The sequence below is a fragment of the Colletes latitarsis genome, unplaced genomic scaffold (genome assembly GCF_051014445.1).
Source record: "Colletes latitarsis isolate SP2378_abdomen unplaced genomic scaffold, iyColLati1 scaffold0006, whole genome shotgun sequence".
In the NCBI taxonomy this organism is placed as follows: domain Eukaryota; kingdom Metazoa; phylum Arthropoda; class Insecta; order Hymenoptera; family Colletidae; genus Colletes; species Colletes latitarsis.
In genome coordinates, this window is record NW_027488366.1 from 1,481,423 (window position 1) to 1,508,150 (window position 26,728).

Consider the following 26,728-nt stretch of genomic DNA (forward strand, 5'->3'; position numbering starts at 1 on the left):
TATCCTCTAAAATATTGATCGAAACCAGGTTTAATTGACAGCTTCAGTGTGTTACCACATTACCTAACCCAGACCTAACCGGTGTTATCCTCTAAAATATTGATCGAAACCAGGTTTAATTGACAGCTTCAGTGTGTTACCACATTACTACGTGATTCAAACACGAAAAAAACCCAGGATCTGGCCAACAAGTATGCGAAGAAGGCAAAATCATGAGCCAGATGCGGGCATATCCCGGACCTAACCCAGACCTAACCGGTGTTATCCTCTGAAATATTGATCGAAACCAGGTTTAAATGACTGCTTCAGTGTATTACCACATTACTACGTGATTCAAACACGAAAAAAACCCAGGATCTGGCCAACAAGTATGCGAAGAAGGCAAAATCATGAGCCAGATGCGGGCATAACCCAGACCTAACCCAGACCTAACCGGTGTTATCCTCTGAAATATTGATCGAAACCAGGTTTAATTGACTGCTTCAGTGTGTTACCACATTACTACGTGATTCAAACACGAAAAAAACCCAGGATCTGGCCGACAAGTTTGCGAAAAAGGCTAAAGTATAAGCCAGATGCGCGCATTTCCCAGACCTAACCCAGACCTAACCGGTGTTATCCTCTAAAATATTGATCGAAACCAGGTTTAATTGACTGCTTCAGTGTGATACCACATTACTACGTGATTCAAACACGGAAAAAACCCAGGATCTGGCCAACAAGTATGCGAAGAAGGCAAAATCATGAGCCAGATGCGGGCATAACCCAGACCTAACCCAGACCTAACCGGTGTTATCCTCTGAAATATTGATCGAAACCAGGTTTAATTGACTGCTTCAGTGTGTTACCACATTACTACGTGATTCAAACACGAAAAAAACGCAGGATCTGGCCAACAAGTTTGCGAAAAAGGCGAAAGTATAAGCCAGATGCGCGCATTTCCCAGACCTAACCCAGACCTAACCGGTGTTATCCTCTAACATATTGATCGAAACCAGGTTTAATTCACTGCTTCAGTGTATTACCACATTACTACGTGATTCAAACACGAAAAAAACCCAGGATCTGGCCAACAAGTATGCGAAGAAGGCAAAATCATGAGCCAGATGCGGGCATAACCCAGACCTAACCCAGACCTAACCGGTGTTATCCTCTGAAATATTGATCGAAACCAGGTTTAATTGACAGCTTCAGTGTGTTACCACATTACTACGTGTTTCAAACACGGAAAATACCCAGGATCTGGCCAACAAGTTTGCGAAAAAGGCGAAAGTTTAAGCCAGATGCGCGCATATCCCAGACCTAACCCAGACCTAACCGGTGTTATACTCTGAAATATTGATCGAAACCAGGTTTATTTGACTGCTTCAGTGTGCTACCACATTACTACGTGTTTCAAACACGGAAAAGACCCAGGATCTGGCCAACAAGTTTGCGAAGAAGGCAAAATCATGAGCCAGATGCCGGCATATCCCAGACGAAACCCAGACCTAACCGGTGTTATCCTCTAAAATATTGATCGAAACCAGGTTTAATTGACAGCTTCAGTGTGTTACCACATTACTACGTGTTTCAAACACGGAAAATACCCAGGATCTGGCCAACAAGTTTGCGAAAAAGGCGAAAGTATAAACCAGATGCGCGCATATCCCAGACCTAACCGGTGTTATCCTCTAAAATATTGATCGAAACCAGGTTTAATTGACAGCTTCAGTGTGTTACCACATTACCTAACACAGACCTAACCGGTGTTATCCTCTAAAATATTGATCGAAACCAGGTTTAATTGACAGCTTCAGTGTGTTACCACATTACTACGTGATTCAAACACGAAAAAAACCCAGGATCTGGCCAACAAGTATGCGAAGAAGGCAAAATCATGAGCCAGATGCGGGCATATCCCGGACCTAACCCAGACCTAACCGGTGTTATCCTCTGAAATATTGATCGAAACCAGGTTTAAATGACTGCTTCAGTGTATTACCACATTACTACGTGATTCAAACACGAAAAAAACCCAGGATCTGGCCAACAAGTATGCGAAGAAGGCAAAATCATGAGCCAGATGCGGGCATAACCCAGACCTAACCCAGACCTAACCGGTGTTATCCTCTGAAATATTGATCGAAACCAGGTTTAATTGACTGCTTCAGTGTGTTACCACATTACTACGTGATTCAAACACGAAAAAAACCCAGGATCTGGCCAACAAGTTTGCGAAAAAGGCTAAAGTATAAGCCAGATGCGCGCATTTCCCAGACCTAACCCAGACCTAACCGGTGTTATCCTCTAAAATATTGATCGAAACCAGGTTTAATTGACTGCTTCAGTGTGATACCACATTACTACGTGATTCAAACACGGAAAAAACCCAGGATCTGGCCAACAAGTATGCGAAGAAGGCAAAATCATGAGCCAGATGCGGGCATAACCCAGACCTAACCCAGACCTAACCGGTGTTATCCTCTAAAATATTGATCGAAACCAGGTTTAATTGACTGCTTCAGTGTGTTACCACATTACTACGTGATTCAAACACGAAAAAAACGCAGGATCTGGCCAACAAGTTTGCGAAAAAGGCGAAAGTATAAGCCAGATGCGCGCATTTCCCAGACCTAACCCAGACCTAACCGGTGTTATCCTCTAACATATTGATCGAAACCAGGTTTAATTGACTGCTTCAGTGTATTACCACATTACTACGTGATTCAAACACGAAAAAAACCCAGGATCTGGCCAACAAGTATGCGAAGAAGGCAAAATCATGAGCCAGATGCGGGCATAACCCAGACCTAACCCAGACCTAACCGGTGTTATCCTCTGAAATATTGATCGAAACCAGCTTTAATTGACTGCTTCAGTGTGTTACCACATTACTGCGTGATTCAAACACGGAAAAAACCCAGGATCTGGCCAACAAGTATGCGAAGAAGGCAAAATCATGAGCCAGATGCGGGCATAACCCAGACCTAACCCAGACCTAACCGGTGTTATCCTCTAAAATATTGATCGAAACCAGGTTTAATTGACAGCTTCAGTGTGTTACCACATTACTACGTGTTTCAAACACGGAAAATACCCAGGATCTGGCCAACAAGTTTGCGAAAATGGCGAAAGTTTAAGCCAGATGCGCGCATATCCCAGACCTAACCCAGACCTAACCGGTGTTATACTCTGAAATATTGATCGAAACCAGGTTTATTTGACTGCTTCAGTGTGTTACCACATTACTACGTGTTTCAAACACGGAAAATACCCAGGATCTGGCCAACAAGTTTGCGAAAAAGATGAAAGTATAAACCAGATGCGCGCATATCCCAGACCTAACCCAGACCTAACCGGTGTTATCCTCTAAAATATTGATCGAAACCAGGTTTAATTGACAGCTTCAGTGTGTTACCACATTACCTAACCCAGACCTAACCGGTTGTATCCTCTAAAATATTGATCGAAACCAGGTTTAATTGACAGCTTCAGTGTGTTACCACATTACTACGTGATTCAAACACGAAAAAAACCCAGGATCTGGCCAACAAGTATGCGAAGAAGGCAAAATCATGAGCCAGATGCGGGCATATCCCGGACCTAACCCAGACCTAACCGGTTTTATCCTCTGAAATATTGGTCGAAACCAGGTTTAATTGACTGCTTCAGTGTATTACCACATTACTACGTGATTCAAACACGAAAAAAACCCAGGATCTGGCCAACAAGTATGCGAAGAAGGCAAAATCATGAGCCAGATGCGGGCATAACCCAGACCTAACCGGTGTTATCCTCTGAAATATTGATCGAAACCAGGTTTAATTGACTGCTTCAGTGTGTTACCAAATTACTACGTGATTCAAACACGGAAAATACCCGGGATCTGGCCAACAAGTTTGCGAAAAAGGCGAAAGTATAAGCCAGATGCGCGCAAATCCCAGACCTAACCCAGACCTAACCGGTGTTATCCTCTAAAATATTGATCGAAACCAGGTTTAATTGACTGCTTCAGTGTGTTACCACATTACTACGTGATTCAAACACGGAAAATACCCAGGATCTGGCCAACAAGTATGCGAAGAAGGCAAAATCATGAGCCAGATGCGGGCATAACCCAGACCTAACCCAGACCTAACCGGTGTTATCCTCTAAAATATTTATCGAAACCAGGTTTAATTGACAGCTTCAGTGTGTTACCACATTACTACGTGATTCAAACACGAAAAAAACCCAGGATCTGGCCAACAAGTATGCGAAGAAGGCAAAATCATGAGCCAGATGCGGGCATATCCCGGACCTAACCCAGCCCTAACCGGTGTTATCCTCTAAAATATTGATCGAAACCAGGTTTAATTGACTGCTTCAGTGTGTGACCACATTCCTACGTGATTCAAACACGAAAAAAACCCAGGATCTGGCCAACAAGTATGCGAAGAAGGCAAAATCATGAGCCAGATGCGGGCATAACCCAGACCTAACCCAGACCAAACCGGTGTTATCCTCTAAAATATTGATCGAAACCAGGTTTAATTGACTGCTTCAGTGTGTTACCACATTACTACATGATTCAAACACGAAAAAAACCCAGGATCTGGCCAACAAGTATGCGAAGAAGGCAAAATCATGAGCCAGATGCGGGCATAACCCAGACCTAACCCAGACCTAACCGGTGTTATCCTCTAAAATATTGATCGAAACCAGGTTTAATTGACTGCTTCAGTGTGTTACCACATTACTACATGATTCAAACACGAAAAAAACCCAGGATCTGGCCAACAAGTTTGCGAAAAAGGCGAAAGTATAAGCCAGATGCGGGCATAACCCAGACCTAACCGGTGTTATCCTTTAAAATATTGATCGAAACCAGGTTTAATTGACTGCTTCAGTGTGTTACCACATTACTACATGATTCAAACACGAAAAAAACCCAGGATCTGGCCAACAAGTATGCGAAGAAGGCAAAATCATGAGCCAGATGCGGGCATAACCCAGACCTAACCCAGACCTAACCGGTGTTATCCTCTAAAATAATGTCCGAATCCAGGTTTAATTGACTGCCTCAGTGTGGTACAACATTACTACGTGATTCAAACACGGAAAAAATCCAGGATCTGGCCAACAAGTTTGCGAAAAAGGCGAAAGTATAAGCCAGATGCGCGCATATCCCGGACCTAACCCAGACCTAACCGGTGTTATCCTCTAAAATATTGATCGAAACCAGGTTTGATTGACTGCTTCAGTGTGTTACCACATTCCTACGTGATTCAAACACGAAAAAAACCCAGGATCTGGCCAACAAGTATGCGAAGAAGGCAAAATCATGAGCCAGATGCGGGCATAACCCAGACCTAACCCAGACCAAACCGGTGTTATCCTCTAAAATATTGATCGAAACCAGGTTTAATTGACTGCTTCAGTGTGTTACCACATTACTACGTGATTCAAACACGAAAAAATCCCAGGATCTGGCCAACAAGTATGCGAAGAAGGCAAAATCATGAGCCAGATGCGGGCATAACCCAGACCTAACCCAGAACAAACCGGTGTTATCCTCTAAAATATTGATCGAAACCAGGTTTTATTGACTGCTTCAGTGTATTACCACATTACTACGTGATTCAAACACGAAAAAAACCCAGGATCTGTCCAACAAGTATGCGAAGAAGGCAAAATCCTGAGCCAGATGCGGGCATAACCCAGACCTAACCCAGTCCTAACCGGTGTTATCCTCTAAAATATTGATCGAAACCAGGTTTAATTGACAGCTTCAGTGTGTTACCACATTACTACATGATTCAAACACGAAAAAAACCCAGGATCTGGCCAACAAGTATGCGAAGAAGGCAAAATCATGAGCCAGATGCGGGCATAACCCAGACCTAACCCAGACCTAACCGGTGTTATCCTCTGAAATATTGATCGAAACCAGGTTTAATTGACTGCTTCAGTGTATTACCACATTACTACGTGATTCAAACACGAAAAAAACCCAGGATCTGGCCAACAAGTATGCGAAGAAGGCAAAATCATGAGCCAGATGCGGGCATAACCCAGACCTAACCCAGACCTAACCGGTGTTATCCTCTGAAATATTGATCGAAACCAGGTTTAATTGACAGCTTCAGTTTGTTACCACATTACTACGTGTTTCAAACACGGAAAATACCCAGGATCTGGCCAACAAGTTTGCGAAAAAGGCGAAAGTATAAGCCAGATGCGCGCATATCCCAGACCTAACCCAGACCTAACCGGTGTTATACTCTGAAATATTGATCGAAACCAGGTTTATTTGACTGCTTCAGTGTGTTACCACATTACTACGTGTTTCAAACACGGAAAAGACCCAGGATCTGGCCAACAAGTTTGCGAAGAAGGCAAAATCATGAGCCAGATGCGGGCATATCCCAGACGAAACCCAGACCTAACCGGTGTTATCCTCTAAAATATTGATCGAAACCAGGTTTAATTGACAGCTTCAGTGTGTTACCACATTACTACGTGATTCAAACACGAAAAAAACCCAGGATCTGGCCAACAAGTATGCGAAGAAGGCAAAATCATGAGCCAGATGCGGGCATATCCCGGACCTAACCCAGACCTAACCGGTGTTATCCTCTGAAATATTGATCGAAACCAGGTTTAATTGACTGCTTCAGTGTATTACCACATTACTACGTGATTCAAAACACGAAAAAAACCCAGGATCTGGCCAACAAGTATGCGAAGAAGGCAAAATCATGAGCCAGATGCGGGCATATCCCGGACCTAACCCAGACCTAACCGGTGTTATCCTCTGAAATATTGATCGAAACCAGGTTTAAATGACTGCTTCAGTGTATTACCACATTACTACGTGATTCAAACACGAAAAAAACCCAGGATCTGGCCAACAAGTATGCGAAGAAGGCAAAATCATGAGCCAGATGCGGGCATAACCCAGACCTAACCCAGACCTAACCGGTGTTATCCTCTGAAATATTGATCGAAACCAGGTTTAGTTGACTGCTTCAGTGTATTACCACATTACTACGTGATTCAAACACGGAAAAAACCCAGGATCTGGCCAACAAGTATGCGATGAAGGCAAAATCATGAGCCAGATGCGGGCATATCCCAGACGAAACCCAGACCTAACCGGTGTTATCCTCTAAAATATTGATCGAAACCAGGTTTAATTGACTGCTTCAGTGTGATACCACATTACTACCTGATTCAAACACGGAAAAAACCCAGGATCTGGCCAACAAGTATGCGAAGAAGGCAAAATCATGAGCCAGATGCGGGCATAACCCAGACCTAACCCAGACCTAACCGGTGTTATCCTCTAAAATATTGATCGAAACCAGGTTTAATTGACTGCTTCAGTGTATTACCACATTACTACGTGATTCAAACACGGAAAAAACCCAGGATCTTGCCAACAAGTTTGCGAAAAAACGCGAAAGTATGAGCCAGATGCGCGCAAATCCCAGACCTAACCCAGACCTAACCGGTGTTATCCTCTAAAATATTGATCGAAACCAGGTTTAATTGACTGATTCAGTGTGTTACCACATTACTACGTGATTCAAACACGAAAAAAACCCAGGATCTGGCCAACAAGTTTGCGAAAAAGGCGAAAGTATAAGCCAGATGCGCGCATTTCCCAGACCTAACCCAGACCTAACCGGTGTTATCCTCTAAAATATTGATCGAAACCAGGTTTAATTGACTGCTTCAGTGTGATACCACATTACTACGTGATTCAAACACGGAAAAAACCCAGGATCTGGCCAACAAGTATGCGAAGAAGGCAAAATCATGAGCCAGATGCGGGCATAACCCAGACCTAACCCAGACCTAACCGGTGTTATCCTCCAAAATATTGATCGAAACCAGGTTTAATTGACTGCTTCAGTGTGTTACCACATTACTACGTGATTCAAACACGAAAAAAACGCAGGATCTGGCCAACAAGTTTGCGAAAAAGGCGAAAGTATAAGCCAGATGCGCGCATTTCCCAGACCTAACCCAGACCTAACCGGTGTTATCCTCTAACATATTGATCGAAACCAGGTTTAATTGACTGCTTCAGTGTATTACCACATTACTACGTGATTCAAACACGAAAGAAACCCAGGATCTGGCCAACAAGTATGCGAAGAAGGCAAAATCATGAGCCAGATGCGGGCATAGCCCAGACCTAACCCAGACCTAACCGGTGTTATCCTCTGAAATATTGATCGAAACCAGCTTTAATTGACTGCTTCAGTGTGTTACCACATTACTGCGTGATTCAAACACGGAAAAAACCCAGGATCTGGCCAACAAGTATGCGAAGAAGGCAAAATCATGAGCCAGATGCGGGCATAACCCAGACCTAACCCAGACCTAACCGGTGTTATCCTCTAAAATATTGATCGAAACCAGGTTTAATTGGCAGCTTCAGTGTGTTACCACATTACTACGTGTTTCAAACACGGAAAATACCCAGGATCTGGCCAACAAGTTTGCGAAAAAGGCGAAAGTTTAAGCCAGATGCGCGCATATCCCAGACCTAACCCAGACCTAACCGGTGTTATACTCTGAAATATTGATCGAAACCAGGTTTAATTGACTGCTTCAGTGTGTTACCACATTACTACGTGATTCAAACACGGAAAATACCCAGGATCTGGCCAACAAGTATGCGAAGAAGGCAAAATCAAGAGCCAGATGCGGGCATAACCCAGACCTAACCCAGACCTAACCGGTGTTATCCTCTAAAATATTTATCGAAACCAGGTTTAATTGACAGCTTCAGTGTGTTACCACATTACTACGTGATTTAAACACGAAAAAAACCCAGGATCTGGCCAACAAGTATGCGAAGAAGGCAAAATCATGAGCCAGATGCGGGCATATCCCGGACCTAACCCAGCCCTAACCGGTGTTATCCTCTAAAATATTGATCGAAACCAGGTTTAATTGACTGCTTCAGTGTGTTACCACATTCCTACGTGATTCAAACACGAAAAAAACCCAGGATCTGGCCAACAAGTATGCGAAGAAGGCAAAATCATGAGCCAGATGCGGGCATAACCCAGATCTAACCCAGACCAAACCGGTGTTATCCTCTAAAATATTGATCGAAACCAGGTTTAATTGACTGCTTCAGTGTGTTACCACATTACTACATGATTCAAACACGAAAAAAACCCAGGATCTGGCCAACAAGTATGCGAAGAAGGCAAATTCATGAGCCAGATGCGGGCATAACCCAGACCTAACCCAGACCTAACCGGTGTTATCCTCTAAAATATTGATCGAAACCAGGTTTAATTGACTGCTTCAGTGTGTTACCATATTATTACATGATTCAAACACGAAAAAAACCCAGGATCTGGCCAACAAGTTTGCGAAAAAGGCGAAAGTATAAGCCAGATGCGGGCATAACCCAGACCTAACCGGTGTTATCCTCTAAAATATTGATCGAAACCAGGTTTAATTGACTGCTTCAGTGTGTTACCACATTCCTACGTGATTCAAACACGAAAAAAACCCAGGATCTGGCCAACAAGTATGCGAAGAAGGCAAAATCATGAGCTAGATGCGGGCATAACCCAGACCTAACCCAGACCAAACCGGTGTTATCCTCTAAAATATTGATCGAAACCAGGTTTAATTGGCTGCTTCAGTGTGTTACCACATTACTACGCGATTCAAACACGAAAAAATCCCAGGATCTGGCCAACAAGTATGCGAAGAAGGCAAAATCATGAGCCAGATGCGGGCATAACCCAGACCTAACCCAGAACAAACCGGTGTTATCCTCTAAAATATTGATCGAAACCAGGTTTTATTGACTGCTTCAGTGTATTACCACATTACTACATGATTCAAACACGAAAAAAACCCAGGATCTGGCCAACAAGTATGCGAAGAAGGCAAAATCCTGAGCCAGATGCGGGCATAACCCAGACCTAACCCAGACCTAACCGGTGTTATCCTCTAAAATATTGATCGAAACCAGGTTTAATTGACAGCTTCAGTGTGTTACCACATTACTACATTATTGAAACACGAAAAAAACCCAGGATCTGGCCAACAAGTATGCGAAGAAGGCAAAATCATGAGCCAGATGCGGGCATAACCCAGACCTAACCCAGACCTAACCGGTGTTATCCTCTAAAATATTGATCGAAACCAGATTTAATTGACTGCTTCAGTGTGTTACCACGTTACTACATGATTCAAACACGAAAAAAACCCAGGATCTGGCCAACAAGTATGCGAAGAAGGCAAAATCATGAGCCAGATGCGGGCATAACCCAGACCTAACCCAGACCTAACCGGTGTTATCCTCTAAAATAATGATCGAAACCAGGTTTTATTGACTGCTTCAGTGTATTACCACATTACTACGTGATTCAAACACGAAAAAAACCCAGGATCTGGCCAACAAGTATGCGAAGAAGGCAAAATCATGAGCCAGATGCGGGCATAACCCAGACCTAACCCAGACCTAACCGGTGTTATCCTCTGAAATATTGATCGAAACCATGTTTAATTGACTGCTTCAGTGTATTACCACATTACTACGTGATTCAAACACGAAAAAAACCCAGGATCTGGCCAACAAGTATGCGAAGAAGGCAAAATCATGAGCCAGATGCGGGCATAACCCAGACCTAACCCAGACCTAACCGGTGTTATCCTCTGAAATATTGATCGAAACCAGGTTTAATTGACTGCTTCAGTGTGTTACCACATTACTGCGTGATTCAAACACGGAAAAAACCCAGGATCTGGCCAACAAGTATGCGAAGAAGGCAAAATCATGAGCCAGATGCGGGCATAACCCAGACCTAACCCAGACCTAACCGGTGTTATCCTCTAAAATATTGATCGAAACCAGGTTTAATTGACAGCTTCAGTGTGTTACCACATTACTACGTGTTTCAAACACGGAAAATACCCAGGATCTGGCCAACAAGTTTGCGAAAAAGGCGAAAGTATAAGCCAGATGCGCGCATATCCCAGACCTAACCCAGACCTAACCGGTGTTATAGTCTGAAATATTGATCGAAACCAGGTTTATTTGACTGCTTCAGTGTGTTACCACATTACTACGTGTTTCAAACACGGAAAAGACCCAGGATCTGGCCAACAAGTTTGCGAAGAAGGCAAAATCATGAGCCAGATGCGGGCATATCCCAGACGAAACCCAGACCTAACCGGTGTTATCCTCTAAAATATTGATCGAAACCAGGTTTATTTGACTGCTTCAGTGTGTTACTACATTACTACGTGTTTCAAACACGGAAAAGACCCAGGATCTGGCCAACAAGTTTGCGAAGAAGGCAAAATCATGAGCCAGATGCGGGCATATCCCAGACGAAACCCAGACCTAACCGGTGTTATCCTCTAAAATATTGATCGAAACCAGGTTTAATTGACAGCTTAAGTGTGTTACCACATTACTACGTGATTCAAACACGAAAAAAACCCAGGATCTGGCCAACAAGTATGCGAAGAAGGCAAAATCATGAGCCAGATGCGGGCATATCCCGGACCTAGCCCAGACCTAACCGGTGTTATCCTCTGAAATATTGATCGAAACCAGGTTTAATTGACTGCTTCAGTGTATTACCACATTACTACGTGATTCAAACACGAAAAAAACCCAGGATCTGGCCAACAAGTATGCGAAGAAGGCAAAATCATGAGCCAGATGCGGGCATAACCCAGACCTAACCCAGACCTAACCGGTGTTGTCCTCTGAAATATTGATCGAAACCAGGTTTAATTGACTGCTTCAGTGTATTACCACATTACTGCGTGATTCAAACACGGAAAAAACCCAGGATCTGGCCAACAAGTATGCGATGAAGGCAAAACCATGAGCCAGATGCGGGCATATCCCAGACGAAACCCAGACCTAACCGGTGTTATCCTCTAAAATATTGATCGAAACCAGGTTTAATTGACTGCTTCAGTGTGATACCACATTACTACGTGATTCAAACACGGAAAAAACCCAGGATCTGGCCAACAAGTATTCGAAGAAGGCAAAATCATGAGCCAGATGCGGGCATAACCCAGACCTAACCCAGACCTAACCGGTGTTATCCTCTAAAATATTGATCGAAACCAGGTTTAATAGACTGCTTCAGTGTGTTACCACATTACTACGTGATTCAAACACGGAAAATACCCAGGATCTGGCCAACAAGTATGCGAAGAAGGCAAAATCATGAGCCAGATGCGGGCATAACCCAGACCTAACCCAGACCTAACCGGTGTTATCCTCTGAAATATTGATCGAAACCAGGTTTAATTGACAGCTTCAGTTTGTTACCACATTACTACGTGTTTCAAACACGGAAAATACCCAGGATCTGGCCAACAAGTTTGCGAAAAAGGCGAAAGTATAAGCCAGATGCGCGCATATCCCAGACCTAACCCAGACCTAACCGGTGTTATACTCTGAAATATTGATCGAAACCAGGTTTATTTGACTGCTTCAGTGTGTTACCACATTACTACGTGTTTCAAACACGGAAAAGACCCAGGATCTGGCCAACAAGTTTGCGAAGAAGGCAAAATCATGAGCCAGATGCGGGCATATCCCAGACGAAACCCAGACCTAACCGGTGTTATCCTCTAAAATATTGATCGAAACCAGGTTTAATTGACAGCTTCAGTGTGTTACCACATTACTACGTGATTCAAACACGAAAAAAACCCAGGATCTGGCCAACAAGTATGCGAAGAAGGCAAAATCATGAGCCAGATGCGGGCATATCCCGGACCTAACCCAGACCTAACCGGTGTTATCCTCTGAAATATTGATCGAAACCAGGTTTAATTGACTGCTTCAGTGTATTACCACATTACTACGTGATTCAAAACACGAAAAAAACCCAGGATCTGGCCAACAAGTATGCGAAGAAGGCAAAATCATGAGCCAGATGCGGGCATATCCCGGACCTAACCCAGACCTAACCGGTGTTATCCTCTGAAATATTGATCGAAACCAGGTTTAAATGACTGCTTCAGTGTATTACCACATTACTACGTGATTCAAACACGAAAAAAACCCAGGATCTGGCCAACAAGTATGCGAAGAAGGCAAAATCATGAGCCAGATGCGGGCATAACCCAGACCTAACCCAGACCTAACCGGTGTTATCCTCTGAAATATTGATCGAAACCAGGTTTAGTTGACTGCTTCAGTGTATTACCACATTACTACGTGATTCAAACACGGAAAAAACCCAGGATCTGGCCAACAAGTATGCGATGAAGGCAAAATCATGAGCCAGATGCGGGCATATCCCAGACGAAACCCAGACCTAACCGGTGTTATCCTCTAAAATATTGATCGAAACCAGGTTTAATTGACTGCTTCAGTGTGATACCACATTACTACCTGATTCAAACACGGAAAAAACCCAGGATCTGGCCAACAAGTATGCGAAGAAGGCAAAATCATGAGCCAGATGCGGGCATAACCCAGACCTAACCCAGACCTAACCGGTGTTATCCTCTAAAATATTGATCGAAACCAGGTTTAATTGACTGCTTCAGTGTATTACCACATTACTACGTGATTCAAACACGGAAAAAACCCAGGATCTTGCCAACAAGTTTGCGAAAAAACGCGAAAGTATGAGCCAGATGCGCGCAAATCCCAGACCTAACCCAGACCTAACCGGTGTTATCCTCTAAAATATTGATCGAAACCAGGTTTAATTGACTGATTCAGTGTGTTACCACATTACTACGTGATTCAAACACGAAAAAAACCCAGGATCTGGCCAACAAGTTTGCGAAAAAGGCGAAAGTATAAGCCAGATGCGCGCATTTCCCAGACCTAACCCAGACCTAACCGGTGTTATCCTCTAAAATATTGATCGAAACCAGGTTTAATTGACTGCTTCAGTGTGATACCACATTACTACGTGATTCAAACACGGAAAAAACCCAGGATCTGGCCAACAAGTATGCGAAGAAGGCAAAATCATGAGCCAGATGCGGGCATAACCCAGACCTAACCCAGACCTAACCGGTGTTATCCTCCAAAATATTGATCGAAACCAGGTTTAATTGACTGCTTCAGTGTGTTACCACATTACTACGTGATTCAAACACGAAAAAAACGCAGGATCTGGCCAACAAGTTTGCGAAAAAGGCGAAAGTATAAGCCAGATGCGCGCATTTCCCAGACCTAACCCAGACCTAACCGGTGTTATCCTCTAACATATTGATCGAAACCAGGTTTAATTGACTGCTTCAGTGTATTACCACATTACTACGTGATTCAAACACGAAAGAAACCCAGGATCTGGCCAACAAGTATGCGAAGAAGGCAAAATCATGAGCCAGATGCGGGCATAGCCCAGACCTAACCCAGACCTAACCGGTGTTATCCTCTGAAATATTGATCGAAACCAGCTTTAATTGACTGCTTCAGTGTGTTACCACATTACTGCGTGATTCAAACACGGAAAAAACCCAGGATCTGGCCAACAAGTATGCGAAGAAGGCAAAATCATGAGCCAGATGCGGGCATAACCCAGACCTAACCCAGACCTAACCGGTGTTATCCTCTAAAATATTGATCGAAACCAGGTTTAATTGGCAGCTTCAGTGTGTTACCACATTACTACGTGTTTCAAACACGGAAAATACCCAGGATCTGGCCAACAAGTTTGCGAAAAAGGCGAAAGTTTAAGCCAGATGCGCGCATATCCCAGACCTAACCCAGACCTAACCGGTGTTATACTCTGAAATATTGATCGAAACCAGGTTTAATTGACTGCTTCAGTGTGTTACCACATTACTACGTGATTCAAACACGGAAAATACCCAGGATCTGGCCAACAAGTATGCGAAGAAGGCAAAATCAAGAGCCAGATGCGGGCATAACCCAGACCTAACCCAGACCTAACCGGTGTTATCCTCTAAAATATTTATCGAAACCAGGTTTAATTGACAGCTTCAGTGTGTTACCACATTACTACGTGATTTAAACACGAAAAAAACCCAGGATCTGGCCAACAAGTATGCGAAGAAGGCAAAATCATGAGCCAGATGCGGGCATATCCCGGACCTAACCCAGCCCTAACCGGTGTTATCCTCTAAAATATTGATCGAAACCAGGTTTAATTGACTGCTTCAGTGTGTTACCACATTCCTACGTGATTCAAACACGAAAAAAACCCAGGATCTGGCCAACAAGTATGCGAAGAAGGCAAAATCATGAGCCAGATGCGGGCATAACCCAGATCTAACCCAGACCAAACCGGTGTTATCCTCTAAAATATTGATCGAAACCAGGTTTAATTGACTGCTTCAGTGTGTTACCACATTACTACATGATTCAAACACGAAAAAAACCCAGGATCTGGCCAACAAGTATGCGAAGAAGGCAAATTCATGAGCCAGATGCGGGCATAACCCAGACCTAACCCAGACCTAACCGGTGTTATCCTCTAAAATATTGATCGAAACCAGGTTTAATTGACTGCTTCAGTGTGTTACCATATTATTACATGATTCAAACACGAAAAAAACCCAGGATCTGGCCAACAAGTTTGCGAAAAAGGCGAAAGTATAAGCCAGATGCGGGCATAACCCAGACCTAACCGGTGTTATCCTCTAAAATATTGATCGAAACCAGGTTTAATTGACTGCTTCAGTGTGTTACCACATTCCTACGTGATTCAAACACGAAAAAAACCCAGGATCTGGCCAACAAGTATGCGAAGAAGGCAAAATCATGAGCTAGATGCGGGCATAACCCAGACCTAACCCAGACCAAACCGGTGTTATCCTCTAAAATATTGATCGAAACCAGGTTTAATTGGCTGCTTCAGTGTGTTACCACATTACTACGCGATTCAAACACGAAAAAATCCCAGGATCTGGCCAACAAGTATGCGAAGAAGGCAAAATCATGAGCCAGATGCGGGCATAACCCAGACCTAACCCAGAACAAACCGGTGTTATCCTCTAAAATATTGATCGAAACCAGGTTTTATTGACTGCTTCAGTGTATTACCACATTACTACATGATTCAAACACGAAAAAAACCCAGGATCTGGCCAACAAGTATGCGAAGAAGGCAAAATCCTGAGCCAGATGCGGGCATAACCCAGACCTAACCCAGACCTAACCGGTGTTATCCTCTAAAATATTGATCGAAACCAGGTTTAATTGACAGCTTCAGTGTGTTACCACATTACTACATTATTGAAACACGAAAAAAACCCAGGATCTGGCCAACAAGTATGCGAAGAAGGCAAAATCATGAGCCAGATGCGGGCATAACCCAGACCTAACCCAGACCTAACCGGTGTTATCCTCTAAAATATTGATCGAAACCAGATTTAATTGACTGCTTCAGTGTGTTACCACGTTACTACATGATTCAAACACGAAAAAAACCCAGGATCTGGCCAACAAGTATGCGAAGAAGGCAAAATCATGAGCCAGATGCGGGCATAACCCAGACCTAACCCAGACCTAACCGGTGTTATCCTCTAAAATAATGATCGAAACCAGGTTTTATTGACTGCTTCAGTGTATTACCACATTACTACGTGATTCAAACACGAAAAAAACCCAGGATCTGGCCAACAAGTATGCGAAGAAGGCAAAATCATGAGCCAGATGCGGGCATAACCCAGACCTAACCCAGACCTAACCGGTGTTATCCTCTGAAATATTGATCGAAACCATGTTTAATTGACTGCTTCAGTGTATTACCACATTACTACGTGATTCAAACACGAAAAAAACCCAGGATCTGGCCAACAAGTATGCGAAGAAGGCAAAATCATGAGCCAGATGCGGGCATAACCCAGACCTAACCCAGACCTAACCGGTGTTATCCTCTGAAATATTGATCGAAACCAGGTTTAATTGACTGCTTCAGTGTGTTACCACATTACTGCGTGATTCAAACACGGAAAAAACCCAGGATCTGGCCAACAAGTATGCGAAGAAGGCAAAATCATGAGCCAGATGCGGGCATAACCCAGACCTAACCCAGACCTAACCGGTGTTATCCTCTAAAATATTGATCGAAACCAGGTTTAATTGACAGCTTCAGTGTGTTACCACATTACTACGTGTTTCAAACACGGAAAATACCCAGGATCTGGCCAACAAGTTTGCGAAAAAGGCGAAAGTATAAGCCAGATGCGCGCATATCCCAGACCTAACCCAGACCTAACCGGTGTTATAGTCTGAAATATTGATCGAAACCAGGTTTATTTGACTGCTTCAGTGTGTTACCACATTACTACGTGTTTCAAACACGGAAAAGACCCAGGATCTGGCCAACAAGTTTGCGAAGAAGGCAAAATCATGAGCCAGATGCGGGCATATCCCAGACGAAACCCAGACCTAACCGGTGTTATCCTCTAAAATATTGATCGAAACCAGGTTTATTTGACTGCTTCAGTGTGTTACTACATTACTACGTGTTTCAAACACGGAAAAGACCCAGGATCTGGCCAACAAGTTTGCGAAGAAGGCAAAATCATGAGCCAGATGCGGGCATATCCCAGACGAAACCCAGACCTAACCGGTGTTATCCTCTAAAATATTGATCGAAACCAGGTTTAATTGACAGCTTAAGTGTGTTACCACATTACTACGTGATTCAAACACGAAAAAAACCCAGGATCTGGCCAACAAGTATGCGAAGAAGGCAAAATCATGAGCCAGATGCGGGCATATCCCGGACCTAGCCCAGACCTAACCGGTGTTATCCTCTGAAATATTGATCGAAACCAGGTTTAATTGACTGCTTCAGTGTATTACCACATTACTACGTGATTCAAACACGAAAAAAACCCAGGATCTGGCCAACAAGTATGCGAAGAAGGCAAAATCATGAGCCAGATGCGGGCATAACCCAGACCTAACCCAGACCTAACCGGTGTTGTCCTCTGAAATATTGATCGAAACCAGGTTTAATTGACTGCTTCAGTGTATTACCACATTACTGCGTGATTCAAACACGGAAAAAACCCAGGATCTGGCCAACAAGTATGCGATGAAGGCAAAACCATGAGCCAGATGCGGGCATATCCCAGACGAAACCCAGACCTAACCGGTGTTATCCTCTAAAATATTGATCGAAACCAGGTTTAATTGACTGCTTCAGTGTGATACCACATTACTACGTGATTCAAACACGGAAAAAACCCAGGATCTGGCCAACAAGTATTCGAAGAAGGCAAAATCATGAGCCAGATGCGGGCATAACCCAGACCTAACCCAGACCTAACCGGTGTTATCCTCTAAAATATTGATCGAAACCAGGTTTAATAGACTGCTTCAGTGTGTTACCACATTACTACGTGATTCAAACACGGAAAATACCCAGGATCTGGCCAACAAGCTTGCGAAAAAGGCGAAAGTATAAGCCAGATGCGCGCAAATCCCAGACCTAACCCAGACCTAACCGGTGTTATCCTCTAAAATATTGATCGAAACCAGGTTTAATTGACTGCTTCAGTGTGTTACCACATTACTACGTGATTCAAACACGAAAAAAACCCAGGATCTGGCCAACAAGTTTGCGAAAAAGGCGAAAGTATAAGCCAGATGCGCGCATTTCCCAGACCTAACCCAGACCTAACCGGTGTTATCCTCTAAAATATTGATCGAAACCAGGTTTAATTGACAGCTTCAGTGTGTTACCGCATTACTACGTGATTCAAACACGAAAAAACCCCAGGATCTGGCCAACAAGTATGCGAAGATGGCAAAATCATGAGCCAGATGCGGGCATAACCCAGACCTAACCCAGACCTAACCGGTGTTATCCTCTGAAATATTGATCGAAACCTGGTTTAATTGACTGCTTCAGTGTGTTACCACATTACTACGTGATTCAAACACGGAAAATACCCAGGATCTGGCCAACAAGTTTGCGAAAAAGGCGAAAGTATAAGCCAGATGCGCGCAAATCCCAGACCTAACCCAGACCTAACCGGTGTTATCCTCTAAAATATTGATCGAAACCAGGTTTAATTGACTGCTTCAGTGTGTTACCACATGACTACGTGATTCAAACACGAAAAAAACCCAGGATCTGGCCAACAAGTATGCGAAGAAGGCAAAATCATGAGCCAGATGCGGGCATATCCCAGACGAAACCCAGACCTAACCGGTGTTATCCTCTAAAATATTGATCGAAACCAGGTTTAATTGACTGCTTCATTGTGTTACCACATTACTACGTGATTCAAACATGAAAAAAACCCAGGATCTGGCCAACAAGTATGCGAAGAAGGCAAAATCATGAGCCAGATGCGGGCATAACCCAGACCTAACCCAGACCTAACCGGTGTTATCCTCTAAAATATTGATCGAAACCAGGTTTAATTGACAGCTTCAGTGTGTTACCACATTACTACGTGTTTCAAACACGGAAAATACCCAGGATCTGGCCAACAAGTTTGCGAAAAAGGCGAAAGTATAAGCCAGATGCGCGCATATCCCAGACCTAACCCAGACCTAACCGGTGTTATAGTCTGAAATATTGATCGAAACCAGGTTTATTTGACTGCTTCAGTGTGTTACCACATTACTACGTGTTTCAAACACGGAAAAGACCCAGGATCTGGCCAACAAGTTTGCGAAGAAGGCAAAATCATGAGCCAGATGCGGGCATATCCCAGACGAAACCCAGACCTAACCGGTGTTATCCTCTAAAATATTGATCGAAACCAGGTTTATTTGACTGCTTCAGTGTGTTACTACATTACTACGTGTTTCAAACACGGAAAAGACCCAGGATCTGGCCAACAAGTTTGCGAAGAAGGCAAAATCATGAGCCAGATGCGGGCATATCCCAGACGAAACCCAGACCTAACCGGTGTTATCCTCTAAAATATTGATCGAAACCAGGTTTAATTGACAGCTTAAGTGTGTTACCACATTACTACGTGATTCAAACACGAAAAAAACCCAGGATCTGGCCAACAAGTATGCGAAGAAGGCAAAATCATGAGCCAGATGCGGGCATATCCCGGACCTAGCCCAGACCTAACCGGTGTTATCCTCTGAAATATTGATCGAAACCAGGTTTAATTGACTGCTTCAGTGTATTACCACATTACTACGTGATTCAAACACGAAAAAAACCCAGGATCTGGCCAACAAGTATGCGAAGAAGGCAAAATCATGAGCCAGATGCGGGCATAACCCAGACCTAACCCAGACCTAACCGGTGTTGTCCTCTGAAATATTGATCGAAACCAGGTTTAATTGACTGCTTCAGTGTATTACCACATTACTGCGTGATTCAAACACGGAAAAAACCCAGGATCTGGCCAACAAGTATGCGATGAAGGCAAAACCATGAGCCAGATGCGGGCATATCCCAGACGAAACCCAGACCTAACCGGTGTTATCCTCTAAAATATTGATCGAAACCAGGTTTAATTGACTGCTTCAGTGTGATACCACATTACTACGTGATTCAAACACGGAAAAAACCCAGGATCTGGCCAACAAGTATTCGAAGAAGGCAAAATCATGAGCCAGATGCGGGCATAACCCAGACCTAACCCAGACCTAACCGGTGTTATCCTCTAAAATATTGATCGAAACCAGGTTTAATAGACTGCTTCAGTGTGTTACCACATTACTACGTGATTCAAACACGGAAAATACCCAGGATCTGGCCAACAAGCTTGCGAAAAAGGCGAAAGTATAAGCCAGATGCGCGCAAATCCCAGACCTAACCCAGACCTAACCGGTGTTATCCTCTAAAATATTGATCGAAACCAGGTTTAATTGACTGCTTCAGTGTGTTACCACATTACTACGTGATTCAAACACGAAAAAAACCCAGGATCTGGCCAACAAGTTTGCGAAAAAGGCGAAAGTATAAGCCAGATGCGCGCATTTCCCAGACCTAACCCAGACCTAACCGGTGTTATCCTCTAAAATATTGATCGAAACCAGGTTTAATTGACAGCTTCAGTGTGTTACCGCATTACTACTTGATTCAAACACGAAAAAACCCCAGGATCTGGCCAACAAGTATGCGAAGATGGCAAAATCATGAGCCAGATGCGGGCATAACCCAGACCTAACCCAGACCTAACCGGTGTTATCCTCTGAAATATTGATCGAAACCTGGTTTAATTGACTGCTTCAGTGTGTTACCACATTACTACGTGATTCAAACACGGAAAATACCCAGGATCTGGCCAACAAGTTTGCGAAAAAGGCGAAAGTATAAGCCAGATGCGCGCAAATCCCAGACCTAACCCAGACCTAACCGGTGTTATCCTCTAAAATATTGATCGAAACCAGGTTTAATTGACTGCTTCAGTGTGTTACCACATGACTACGTGATTCAAACACGAAAAAAACCCAGGATCTGGCCAACAAGTATGCGAAGAAGGCAAAATCATGAGCCAGATGCGGGCATATCCCAGACGAAACCCAGACCTAACCGGTGTTATCCTCTAAAATATTGATCGAAACCAGGTTTAATTGACTGCTTCATTGTGTTACCACATTACTGCGTGATTCAAACATGAAAAAAACCCAGGATCTGGCCAACAAGTATGCGAAGAAGGCAAAATCATGAGCCAGATGCGGGCATAACCCAGACCTAACCCAGACCTAACCGGTGTTATCCTCTAAAATATTGATCGAAACCAGGTTTAATTGACAGCTTCAGTGTGTTACCACATTACTACGTGATTCAAACACGAAAAAAACCCAGGATCAGGCCAACAAGTATGCGAAGAAGGCAAAATCATGAGCCAGATGCGGGCATAACCCAGACCTAACCCAGACCTAACCGGTGTTGTCCTCTAAAATATTGATCGAAACCAGGTTTTATTGACTGCTTCAGTGTATTACCACATTACTACGTGATTCAAACACGAAAAAAACCCAGGATCTGGCCAACAAGTATGCGAAGAAGGCAAAATCATGAGCCAGATGCGGGCATAACCCAGACCTAACCCAGACCTAACCGGTGTTATCCTCTGAAATATTGATCGAAACCAGGTTTAATTGACTGCTTCAGTGTGTTACCACATTACTACGTGATTCAAACACGGAAAATACCCAGGACCTGGCCAACAAGTTTGCGAAAAAGGCGAAAGTATAAGCCAGATGCGGGCATAACCCAGACCTAACCGGTGTTATCCTCTGAAATATTGATCGAAACCAGGTTTAATTGACTGCTTCAGTGTGTTACCACATTACTACATGATTCAAACACGAAAAAAACCCAGGATCTGGCCAACAAGTATGCGAAGAAGGCAAAATCATGAGCCAGATGCGGGCACAACCCAGACCTAACCCAGACCTAACCGGTGTTATCCTCTAAAATATTTATCGAAACCAGGTTTAATTGACAGCTTCAGTGTGTTACCACATTACTACGTGATTCAAACACGAAAAAAACCCAGGATCTGGCCAACAAGTATGCGAAGAAGGCAAAATCATGAGCCAGATGCGGGCATATCCCGGACCTAACCCAGCCCTAACCGGTGTTATCCTCTAAAATATTGATCGAAACCAGGTTTAATTGACTGCTTCAGTGTGTTACCACATTCCTACGTGATTCAAACACGAAAAAAACCCAGGATCTGGCCATCAAGTATGCGAAGAAGGCAAAATCATGAGCCAGATGCGGGCATAACCCAGACCTAACCCAGACCAAACCGGTGTTATCCTCTAAAATATTGATCGAAACCAGGTTTAATTGACTGCTTCAGTGTGTTACCACATTACTACATGATTCAAACACGAAAAAAACCCAGGATCTGGCCAACAAGTTTGCGAAAAAGGCGAAAGTATAAGCCAGATGCGGGCATAACCCAGACCTAACCGGTGTTATCCTCTAAAATATTGATCGAAACCAGGTTTAATTGACTGCTTCAGTGTGTTACCACATTACTACATGATTCAAACACGAAAAAAACCCAGGATCTGGCCAACAAGTTTGCGAAAAAGGCGAAAGTATAAGCCAGATGCGGGCATAACCCAGACCTAACCGGTGTTATCCTCTAAAATATTGATCGAAACCAGGTTTAATTGACTGCTTCAGTGTGTTACCACATTACTACATGATTCAAACACGAAAAAAACCCAGGATCTGGCCAACAAGTATGCGAAGAAGGCAAAATCATGAGCCAGATGCGGGCATAACCCAGACCTAACCCAGACCTAACCGGTGTTATCCTCTAAAATAATGTCCGAATCCAGGTTTAATTGACTGCCTCAGTGTGGTACAACATTACTACGTGATTCAGACACGGAAAAAATCCAGGATCTGGCCAACAAGTTTGCGAAAAAGGCGAAAGTATAAGCCAGATGCGCGCATATCCCGGACCTAGCCCAGACCTAACCGGTGTTATCCTCTAAAATATTGATCGAAACCAGGTTTAATTGACTGCATCAGTGTGTTACCACATTCCTACGTGATTCAAACACGAAAAAAACCCAGGATCTGGCCATCAAGTATGCGAAGAAGGCAAAATCATGAGCCAGATGCGGGCATAACCCAGACCTAACCCAGACCAAACCGGTGTTATCCTCTAAAATATTGATCGAAACCAGGTTTAATTGACTGCTTCAGTGTGTTACCACATTACTACGCGATTCGAACACGAAAAAATCCCAGGATCTGGCCAACAAGTATGCGAAGAAGGCAAAATCATGAGCCAGATGCGGGCATAACCCAGACCTAACCCAGACCTAACCGGTGTTATCCTCTAAAATATTGATCGAAACCAGATTTAATTGACTGCTTCAGTGTGTTACCACATTACTACATGATTCAAACACGAAAAAAACCCAGGATCTGGCCAACAAGTATGCGAAGAAGGCAAAATCATGAGCCAGATGCGGGCATAACCCAGACCTAACCCAGACCTAACCGGTGTTATCCTCTAAAATAATGATCGAAACCAGGTTTTATTGACTGCTTCAGTGTATTACCACATTACTACGTGATTCAAACACGAAAAAAACCCAGGATCTGGCCAACAAGTATGCGAAGAAGGCAAAATCATGAGCCAGATGCGGGCATAACCCAGACCTAACCCAGACCTAACCGGTGTTATCCTCTGAAATATTGATCGAAACCAGGTTTAATTGACTGCTTCAGTGTATTACCACATTACTACGTGATTCAAACACGAAAAAAACCCAGGATCTGGCCAACAAGTATGCGAAGAAGGCAAAATCATGAGCCAGATGCGGGCATAACCCAGACCTAACCCAGACCTAACCGGTGTTATCCTCTGAAATATTGATCGAAACCAGGTTTAATTGACTGCTTCAGTGTGTTACCACATTACTGCGTGATTCAAACACGGAAAAAACCCAGGATCTGGCCAACAAGTATGCGAAGAAGGCAAAATCATGAGCCAGATGCGGGCATAACCCAGACCTAACCCAGACCTAACCGGTGTTATCCTCTAAAATATTGATCGAAACCAGGTTTAATTGACAGCTTCAGTGTGTTACCACATTACTACGTGTTTCAAACACGGAAAATACCCAGGATCTGGCCAACAAGTTTGCGAAAAAGGCGAAAGTATAAGCCAGATGCGCGCATATCCCAGACCTAACCCAGACCTAACCGGTGTTATACTCTGAAATATTGATCGAAACCAGGTTTATTTGATTGCTTCAGTGTGTTACCACATTACTACGTCTTTCAAACACGGAAAAGACCCAGGATCTGGCCAACAAGTTTGCGAAGAAGGCAAAATCATGAGCCAGATGCGGGCATATCCCAGACGAAACCCAGACCTAACCGGTGTTATCCTCTAAAATATTGATCGAAACCAGGTTTAATTGACTGCTTCTGTGTGATACCACATTACTACGTGATTCAAACACGGAAAAAACCCAGGATCTGGCCAACAAGTTTGCGAAGAAGGCAAAATCATGAGCCAGATGCGGGCATATCCCGGACGAAACCCAGACCTAACCGGTGTTATCCTCTAAAATATTGATCGAAACCAGGTTTAATTGACAGCTTCAGTGTGTTACCACATTACTACGTGATTCAAACACGAAAAAAACCCAGGATCTGGCCAACAAGTATGCGAAGAAGGCAAAATCATGAGCCAGATGCGGGCATATACCGGACCTAACCCAGACCTAACCGGTGTTATCCTCTGAAATATTGATCGAAACCAGGTTTAATTGACTGCATCAGTGTATTATCACATTACTACGTGATTCAAACACGAAAAAAACCCAGGATCTGGCCAACAAGTATGCGAAGAAGGCAAAATCATGAGCCAGATGCGGGCATAACCCAGACCTAACCCAGACCTAACCGGTGTTATCCTCTGAAATATTGATCGAAACCAGGTTTAATTGACTGCTTCAGTGTATTACCACATTACTACGTGATTCAAACACGGAAAAAACCCAGGATCTGGCCAACAAGTATGCGATGAAGGCAAAATCATGAGCCAGATGCGGGCATATCCCAGACGAAACCCAGACCTAACCGGTGTTATCCTCTAAAATATTGATCGAAACCAGGTTTAATTGACTGCTTCAGTGTGATACCACATTACTACGTGATTCAAACACGGAAAAAACCCAGGATCTGGCCAACAAGTATGCGAAGAAGGCAAAATCATGAGCCAGATGCGGGCATAACCCAGACCTAACCCAGACCTAACCGGTGTTATCCTCTAAAATATTGATCGAAACCAGGTTTAATTGACTGCTTCAGTGTGTTACCACATTACTACGTGATCCAAACACGGAAAATACCCAGGATCTGGCCAACAAGTTTGCGAAAAAGGCGAAAGTATAAGCCAGATGCGCGCAAATCCCAGACCTAACCCAGACCTAACCGGTGTTATACTCTAAAATATTGATCGAAACCAGGTTTAATTGACTGCTTCAGTGTGTTACCACATTACTACGTGATTCAAACACGAGAAAAACCCAGGATCTGGCCAACAAGTATGCGAAGAAGGCAGAATCATGAGCCAGATGCGGGCATATCCCAGACGAAACCCAGACCTAACCGGTGTTATCCTCTAAAATATTGATCGAAACCAGGTTTAATTGACTGCTTCAGTGTGTTGCCACATTACTACGTGATTCAAACATGAAAAAAACCCAGGATCTGGCCAACAAGTATGCGAAGAAGGCAAAATCATGAGCCAGATGCGGGCATAACCCAGACCTAACCCAGACCTAACCGGTGTTATCCTCTAAAATATTGATCGAAACCAGGTTTAATTGACAGCTTCAGTGTGTTACCACATTACTACGTGATTCAAACACGAAAAAAACCCAGGATCTGGCCAACAAGTATGCGAAGAAGGCAAAATCAAGAGCCAGATGCGGGCATAACCCAGACTTAACCCAGACCTAACCGGTGTTATCCCCTAATATATTGATCGAAACCAGGTTTAATTGACTGCTTCAGTGTGTTACCACATTACTACGTGATTCAAACACGAAAAAACCCCAGGATCTGGCCAACAGGTATGCGAAGAATGCAAAATCATGAGCTAGATGCGGGCATAACCCAGACCTAACCCAGACCTAACCGGTGTTATCCTCTAAAATATTGATCGAAACCAGGTTTAATTGACTGCTTCAGTGTGTTACCACATTACTACGTGATTCAAACATGAAAAAAACCCAGGATCTGGCCAACAAGTATGCGAAGAAGGCAAAATCATGAGCCAGATGCGGGCATAACCCAGACCTAACCCAGACCTAACCGGTGTTATCCTC